General features: G+C 46.9%; 1 protein-coding gene across 1 annotated transcript in view; it reads right to left on the reverse strand.

Moving 5' to 3' along the window:
- The window catches only part of LOC107120805 (protein Wnt-8b), a 25792-nt gene that overhangs the window by 17780 nt on the left and 183 nt on the right, over positions 1-7829 (reverse strand). The window lies entirely within an intron of this gene.

A 7829-nucleotide genomic window follows, 5' to 3' on the forward strand; every position in this document is an offset into this window, starting at 1 on the left:
GTTGGGTGTGGCCTATTATGCTAATGAGTTCCTGCTGGGCGTGGCCAACTTGGGAGCCAGCCGGAACTCCGTTCCTGTGCGTTCCTGCCCAAAAATAGCCCTGCTCATGAGGTACCCACAGGCCGGAAATACGGGAGGGAAGCACAAAATTTCACCACCTGACTTTAACTAGTGAATTATATGTTTTGATACTGGTTTTTATGGATTTTATCGTTGTAAATTTGTACGTCGCCTAGAGCCCCACAATCAGGGGGATTGGGTGTTTCAGAAATGTAATTAAATAAATAAATGGAGTGACTTCCTTGAAACTACGCCAGGCGTGCCTATGACAAGATTGCAAGAAGGCTGGCTGGTTATGCAGAAGCTGACAGCTTTAATTAATTAGAAGAGTACTCTAAACTGATCAACTAAAGACAAAAGGCAATAAATGATCAGTTGGTATTCCTGGACCAGAAAGCCACCCAAATGCACAGACTTCAGGAAAGACCATCTCACACACATGAACACATGAACACACGAACCTGCCTTTTGCTAAATTAGATTATCAGTCCATCAAAGTCAGTATTTAGACGGGCAGTGGCTCTCCAGGGGCTCCAGCTGAGGTCTTTCACGTCACGTCTTGCCTGGTCCTTTTTAACTGGAGATGCCGGGGATTGAACCTGGGACCCTTTTGCATGCCAAGCAGAGGCTTCGCAGAGGCTCCACAGCCAACAGATATTTTGCATTCCTGGCTTTCCTTCTAGGAATAAGACCCTCAGACAATTGAAGCTGAACTCAAGACCAGTGTTCCCTCTAAGCTGAGTTAGTGTGAGCTAGCTCACAGTTTTTTGTCTTGGCTCAGGAAGGAGGGCTCCAGAGCAAACTAATTTATGCAGCAGCCACATCACCCGCTCACAACTTGAATGCCAGCAGCTCGCAAAGTAGGATTTTTGCTCACAAGACTCCACAGCTTAGAGGGAGCATTGCTCAAGACTGCATCCACACACCGTTGGATGAACACAAAAGCTGATACCCAGAATTAAACTCCGTTGGTCTTGAAGGTGCCACTGGACTCAAACTGTGTTTGACCACTGAGACGGGAATGTTTTCATTTTAAGTCATTCTGGTTTTGCAGCAACAATACGACATAAAAAAGAAGGTGAATGGTAAGTATTTGATACATTTTTTCAAAAGCCTTAGGGGACCCAAACTTGCTTTGGCCAACACTCACATTGATTTAAGTTTAAATAGTTTTGTGCTATAATTCAACAATTTAAGCCGTTGATTAGAGAAATGCTGTCTCTGAACTAGGGTTGCCAGCTTCCAGGTGGGTAAACACAGAAAACACCGTGTTGAAATAATAAACACAATATTCACATGTACTTATAGCTAAATATATTTGCTTTTTGTACACAACATCAACTCTAGTGTATTGTAAACACTTTCAAACGACAACATCACATTTCAAACACTTTCAGACTAAGTTATATAACATGAAGAGTCCACCTGTCTTCTTCCTGATGGAGGATAAATACCAATGTACCGTTATTTGCACTAACAATGCAGCAACCTATTGTACATTTCCCAAGTGATGATCCATCAGGTAAAGCTAGCAGGCAGCTTGTATTTCTCACTGTGATGATTCAGCTTAGCAAGCAAGCCTAGTAGATGTATTTTCCCATGAGGTGATTCAGCTAGCATGCCGGCCTAGCAACACGCCTCCCAGGCATAACCTGTGTGTTTCGAACAAATCTTCTTCAGGCATAATTTTTTCTGGAACCACAGCTCTTGAATTTACCCCTGCATAAGTCAAACAATGTAAACATGACTGTTCTGGTTCCAGGTGGAACCTGGGGATCCCCCAGAATTATAGCTCATCTCCAGACTCGAAAGATCAGTCCCCCTGGAGAAAATGGATGCTCTGGAGGGGGGACTCCCTATGGCATTGTACCCCACGGAGGTCCCTATCCTCTCCCGGGCTCCATCCCCAAATATCCGGGATTTTCCAGCCTGGATCTGGCAAACCCATCCCCCGCTGTTGGCCAGGGGGTCCCCCAGCAACCCTTCTCTGAACATGAAGGTTTCACAAACAGAAGCGTTTACAGCGGCTCATGTGTTGAACAAGAACCCAGGTTCCGCTTCCCCCTCGGCCACAAGCCTGCTGGGTGACCACGGGCCAGATGTGCTCTTGGAACTTAACCGACCTCAAGGGATGCCGAGAGGACAACATTGGCAACAAACTCTGCTGGCCACCTTCAGCTCTTTGGAGAACGGGAGGGACAGAAATGTGAGAAATGCCTGTAAAGACAAAATTTGCAGGGGGGAGGGGGTTACCGCTAGGCGTTTAAGACAATTTACTGGCCCCTCCAGCAGTGCAAACTTGGTCCCCGGTCATCAAATGGGATAGAATGAAGGTCAGGAGGCTGCGTCCGGAAACAGTCTTACAGCTGCCGCGGTTATGATGTTGGTGCTGCACTCCACTGCAATTCTTTGCAGCCATCTTTCACGGGCCCCTTTACATGAGGATGTTGTTGTGAGACTCCATTTGGGGCAAACTTTTTGTCATTAGCGGTGACAGGAGAAGAAGGGATTGGATTTATTTCACAGTTTTTTAGCCTCCGGCTCACACATTTTTGCCTTAGCTCAGGAAGGATGGCTCCAGAGCAAACTCATTGATGCAGCAGCCCAATCACTCGCTCACAACGTTCATGCCAGTAGCTCACAAAGTAGAATTTTTGCTCACAGGACTCCACAGCTTAGAGGGAACGTAGCTATGGAGCCATCCTTCCTGAGCCAAGACAAAAATGTGTGAGCTGGAGGCTAAAAACCTATGAGGTAGCTCACACTAACTCAGCTTAGAGGGAACACTGCCTGTGAGGTAGGTGTGACTGAGAGAGCTCTTTCGAGGACTGCTCTTGAGAGCAGAGCTCCAAAAGAAATGACTGACCCAAGGTCACACCCAGCAGCTGCATGTGGAGCAAGAGTGTAGAATCAAACCCGGTTCTCCCAGATTAGAGTCCGCGCTCTTAACGACCACGCCAAAAGTAGAGTGCCCTCATAGCCAGGGCCCTAACCCACCCACAATGTCATGACTAATCTTCGAAGGCATTACGATGATATTAAGTTAATCAGTTATCATGCTGCAAATCATATTTGCTAGATAAACCTTTGGAGACTGTGGCTGTATTCGTTTAGGCAAACTGCTTCGGCCTAAAGTGACCTCAAGACCTCCTCTTCAAGCAAACAAAAAACAGGCCTTTAGAAACGGCAAGTGAGACGCTAACAAGTACCAAGGCCCGCTGTTCACAATTGACTCCGTTTCCATTTCTGTCCTCTCGGTTCCACAACGATGCATTTATTCCTGTTCAGCAATTTCGGTCTGATTATGCACATCGTTCACACTATTTGGCGACAAAGTTGAATAAATCTGATCTTTCTCACGACAAGAGAGAGAGAGAGAGAGAGAGAGAGAGAGAGAGAGAGAGAGAGAGAGAGAGAGAGAGAGTTGTTCCAAAAGCCCTGGAAGAAATAATCTCTCAGATTACCCAGAAAGAATTGCTATCTCAAACACATTACGTGGATAATAACCCTATATAATTCCAGGTAGTCAGCTGTGTTGGTCTGAAACAGTACCGTAGAACAAATTTGGAGTCCAGTGGCACCTTTAAGACCAACAAAACTTTATTCAAGGTACGAGCATTCGAAAGCTCGTACCTTGAATAAACCTTTGTTGGTCTTAAAGGTGCCACTGGACTCTAAATTTGCTATACTATGCCACTGGACTCTGAATTTTTTCTACTATATAATATCAAAGGACAGGGGGGGGAATTAAAAAGAAGATTGTACACAGAAGAAATTCCTATTGACTCCAACGGACTGTACAGCCAGATGGTCACTCTAATCCAGAGCAGAGGAAATGTGGTCGTTCCCTCTCTCTACCCAGCAATGGAGCATGAGCATTTGGCTTGAGCATGCCAGTCTTTGGTCTGGAACCTTCTCACATGCAAGCCCAGCTGCTCTGAAGAGGGGCCTCGTCCTGCTCATCGCAACCACTTGCAAAGTGCGCAAGCCGCATCCAGGAACCCGATTCCACTTCAGAAGCGTCTCTCACTGGATGGGGCAAATGCATTCAGAGAGTCAGAAAAGTAGTGCCTTACTGGGCCATACATTACTTCTTTTTTTTCTTTTTTTGAAAGACAGATTGTTAAAGACATGGCGAGTATTATCCTGAAACAGTTAATGGACCCACAGATGGCATGAGATGACTAACGATCAAGGAAGTGGTATGTAATGACGTCCCCGTTTCAGATGGGAGGCTGAGTTGGTCTGCCATAGAAGAGCCAGATTCGAGTTCAGCAGCACCTAAAAGGCTGAAAAGATTCCCAGGGCAGAAGCACTCAAGGGGCAAAACTCTCTTTGACTCTGAAAGTCTCATATCATGGAAATCCTCCTGGTCTTTAAGGTGCTTCGGGACTCAAATCTAGATGATCTCCCATGCAGGCACAGTAACAGTTGACTTGGAAAAACAAAGTCTGAGTCCAGGGGCACCGTTAAGACCAACAAAGTTCTATTCTGGGTATAAGCTTTCATACGCATGCACACAAAAGCTTATGCCCAGATTTAAACTTTGTTGGCCTTAAAGTTTTGCACGCACACAAAAGCTTATACCTGGAATTAAACTTTGTTGGTCTTAAAGGTGTGCATGCACACAAAAGCTTATACCCGAAATTAGACTTTGTTGGTCTTAAAGGTGTGCACGCACACAAAAGCTTATAGCCAGAATTAGACTTTGTTGGTCTTAAAGGTGTGCACGCACACAAAAGCTTATACCCAGACTTAAAGGTGTACATGCACACAAATGCTTATAGCCAGAATTATACTCTGTTGGTCTTAAAGGTGTGAGTGGACTCACATGTTATCCTTCTGCTTCAGACCAAAACAGCTACCCACCTGAATCTACTTTCATGGAAGTTGACTCAAAAGTTGTCCTTGGAAATTTTCATAATAAACGGTGGATGTACAATCAGGAAAGGGGAAAGGACGGTGTTCCTTAGAATATGCCTGAATATACCTCCACTTAGCACAGATCACTGCTTTGCATCCATAAACATTTAAACATGTTTCCTTGAATAAGAGATGGAACAACTAACTAAATAGGAGATTCTCTACCACTTAATCCTTCAAACAGCATAGAGCTATAGAGCTCAGTCTATAGCAGCGTTAAGGCACGCTGTTTTTTGGCTTATGACAGCGCGAGGCAACAGGACTAAAACCAGTTGGATGTAATCAGGTTTAATGCCCTCTGGTTTCAACGGGGGCATATCAGCTTCAGCCTAAGAACTGACCCGAAGTGAGTTTAAAATTGCACTTTTTTTGCTGCTTAAGTCCCTCACGCCAGTCTGAGTTTGTGCGGACGAGTTTCCAGGAATTAGAAAAGCCGTAAAAAAAATTATGTCTTTGTGGGATAAGTGTGTCATCTGTAGGGCAGATTTCTTTTTTAAAAGAATTAGGAATTGAATTAGGAGTCTGAATATGGAAAGGGGAGAGATTTAACGGAGAGATCTAATAAGGTAAATGACAGTCTGGAATCATTGCCATGGCTTCACACGAAGGATTCGAATTTCTAAAACAAAGAACAATGAGGACATGGACCCAGGAATGCGACCCTAAAGCAAACCCAGGTGCCAACTGTGCCCCCAAATCCTCTTGGGCAGCAAGACCAAATTAAGTCAGTTATGCCCTCAGGGGGCTTTCGCCAGCCCTCTCTCCAGGGTAATGGGTGTCATCATTTGCCAAAAATGTCCTTCCACTGCCGACACAGGTTGAAACAGGTCAGCTTGGAGAATAAGCAAACAAATGTAACTCCAAAAACGGATCCTTCCAGAAAGCCGTGAGAGAACACTTTAACTGCCCGTGGCACTGCCACGGCACAACAAAAGCGCTTCAAAAAAAGGAGATGTTGTGAATTCAGTGTGAAATTGCTGGGTTAGAATTTATCAGCCAGTCTAACCCAATGCATCCAGGCTTGGATAGAGACGACGGTTTCCTCAACCAATACATGTGTTAAATCAGTTTAGCAAAGCTTGGAAGTCAAACAAATCGCTAGCAAGAAAGCTGTTGATGCCAAAAAAAAATCTGTTTGCTCCATTCCAAGACTTCCAGCTGCTCTTGGGTAGATACAGCTCAAAATGCAATTTTCTGTCACTTCTGCTTATTGGTCTCTTGGTCCTAGGGAGAAGCACCCGGAAGGATTCGAAACAGTCGTTTTGCAGCCAGCATGGCTGATTTCCCCACCTCCTAGGTAAGGGGATGTCAGTGGAGTTAAGGTGGCTGAAAGGGACACTTGGTACGTGCACGCTGGACCCTGATGGACGGCAGACTCCCCCCCACCCCAGCCTGCTCACAACACGGCCAGCACAGACTCTGGCTCTTGCTTAACTCCTCGCACAACTTAATGCCACTGGGATTTCTCCGTGCGGGGAAGCTAAGCAAGAGAGAAACAAAATCCTTGTTCTCAGGGTTCGTTCTGCCCAGTGCCGCTTGAAAACGGGTCAGAGCCCGCGCTAGCAAACACCAGTGCCCAGTTCTGCAAAACCTCAGCATAGCTCTGTCCCACTCCAACATCTTTTGCAAAAAACAAACAAACCGCAAGGCAAGCACACAATTCCCATGCCGTGCAGAGTTGCACAAGCCCCCCACTCTTGGTCCAGCCGTGCAGGACTCTGAAGCCGCCTTTCGCCGGGTCAAAACACGGATTCCTGCCCTGGCTGCTTTAGCAATCCCGGGACTCTCCCTGCACCTTCAGCATGGGGCCTTTGAACGGGAGACCCCAGGGACTTCCTAGCTGCCAAGAAGGCGCTCGGCCTCTGGTGCCGGATCCCTCGACACTCCTGCCAGGTCGTACACTGAAATCGTAGCCCGACACAGCCAGCCTGCAGAAACAGCCTGCAGAAACGACTCCCTGTGATGGGAGGAAGGCGAAGCATTGCTGTCTGCCGTGGGAAGGTGCCAGAGAGACCGAACTCTGATCTTAAAAAGATGCGGCCAAAGGTCAGGCTCTCCTCTCGTGAGAATACTCCCCTTGACCAGTCCTAACTCATGTCAAGAGAAGAAGCCATGAATTTCGGCTGCCCCGCAGGAAAGGGGCACTGCCAGCAGTCCTGGGGGCAGCTGCACGGTTGATGACTTTTGGGGGGGCATAAAACAGGAGACCAACAGTGCAGAAGAACTGGAGGAACCCTCCGCCCAGTAGAGCGATGGTCTCATCTGGAAAATTGGAAGTGATGTACCGGATCTTTTAGGAGGGGCTCCCACCGATTTATCGCAGTGGCCGTTGTCGGGGATTCTGGAATCCAAAAGGGATCTGCTGGGATCTGTCCCTCAGTGAACTTGGGCTTTACAGAACACAAGGCATTAGGAAGACCCAAGGGAAAGAAAGAAAGAGAACCGTGACTGGTCCAGGGACGGGGAGACCAGGAGGGCACGCCCTAGTGCTGCGTCCCATCCAGTGTCCCCTCTAAGCTGAGTGAGTGTGAGCCAGCTCACAGTTTTTTAGCCTCTGGCTCACACATTTTTGTCCTAGCTCAGGAAGGATGTGGCTCCAGAGCAAACTAAATTACGCAGGAGCCAAACGGCTCGCTCACCACTTTAATGCCGGCAGCTCACAAAGTAGAACTTTTGCTCACAAGACTCCACAGTTTAGAGGGAACATTGGTCCCGTCCAGTGTTCCCTCTAAGCTGAGTTGGTGTGAGCTGGCTCGCAGTTTTTTAGCCTCCAGCTCACACATTTTTGTCTTAGCTCAGGAAGGAGGGCTCCAGAGCAAACTAAATTATGCAGAGGCCAAACCGCT

The sequence above is a fragment of the Gekko japonicus genome, unplaced genomic scaffold, assembly GCF_001447785.1.
Source record: "Gekko japonicus isolate JY-2015 unplaced genomic scaffold, Gekko_japonicus_V1.1 scaffold1909, whole genome shotgun sequence".
Classification (NCBI taxonomy): Eukaryota; Metazoa; Chordata; class Lepidosauria; order Squamata; family Gekkonidae; genus Gekko; species Gekko japonicus.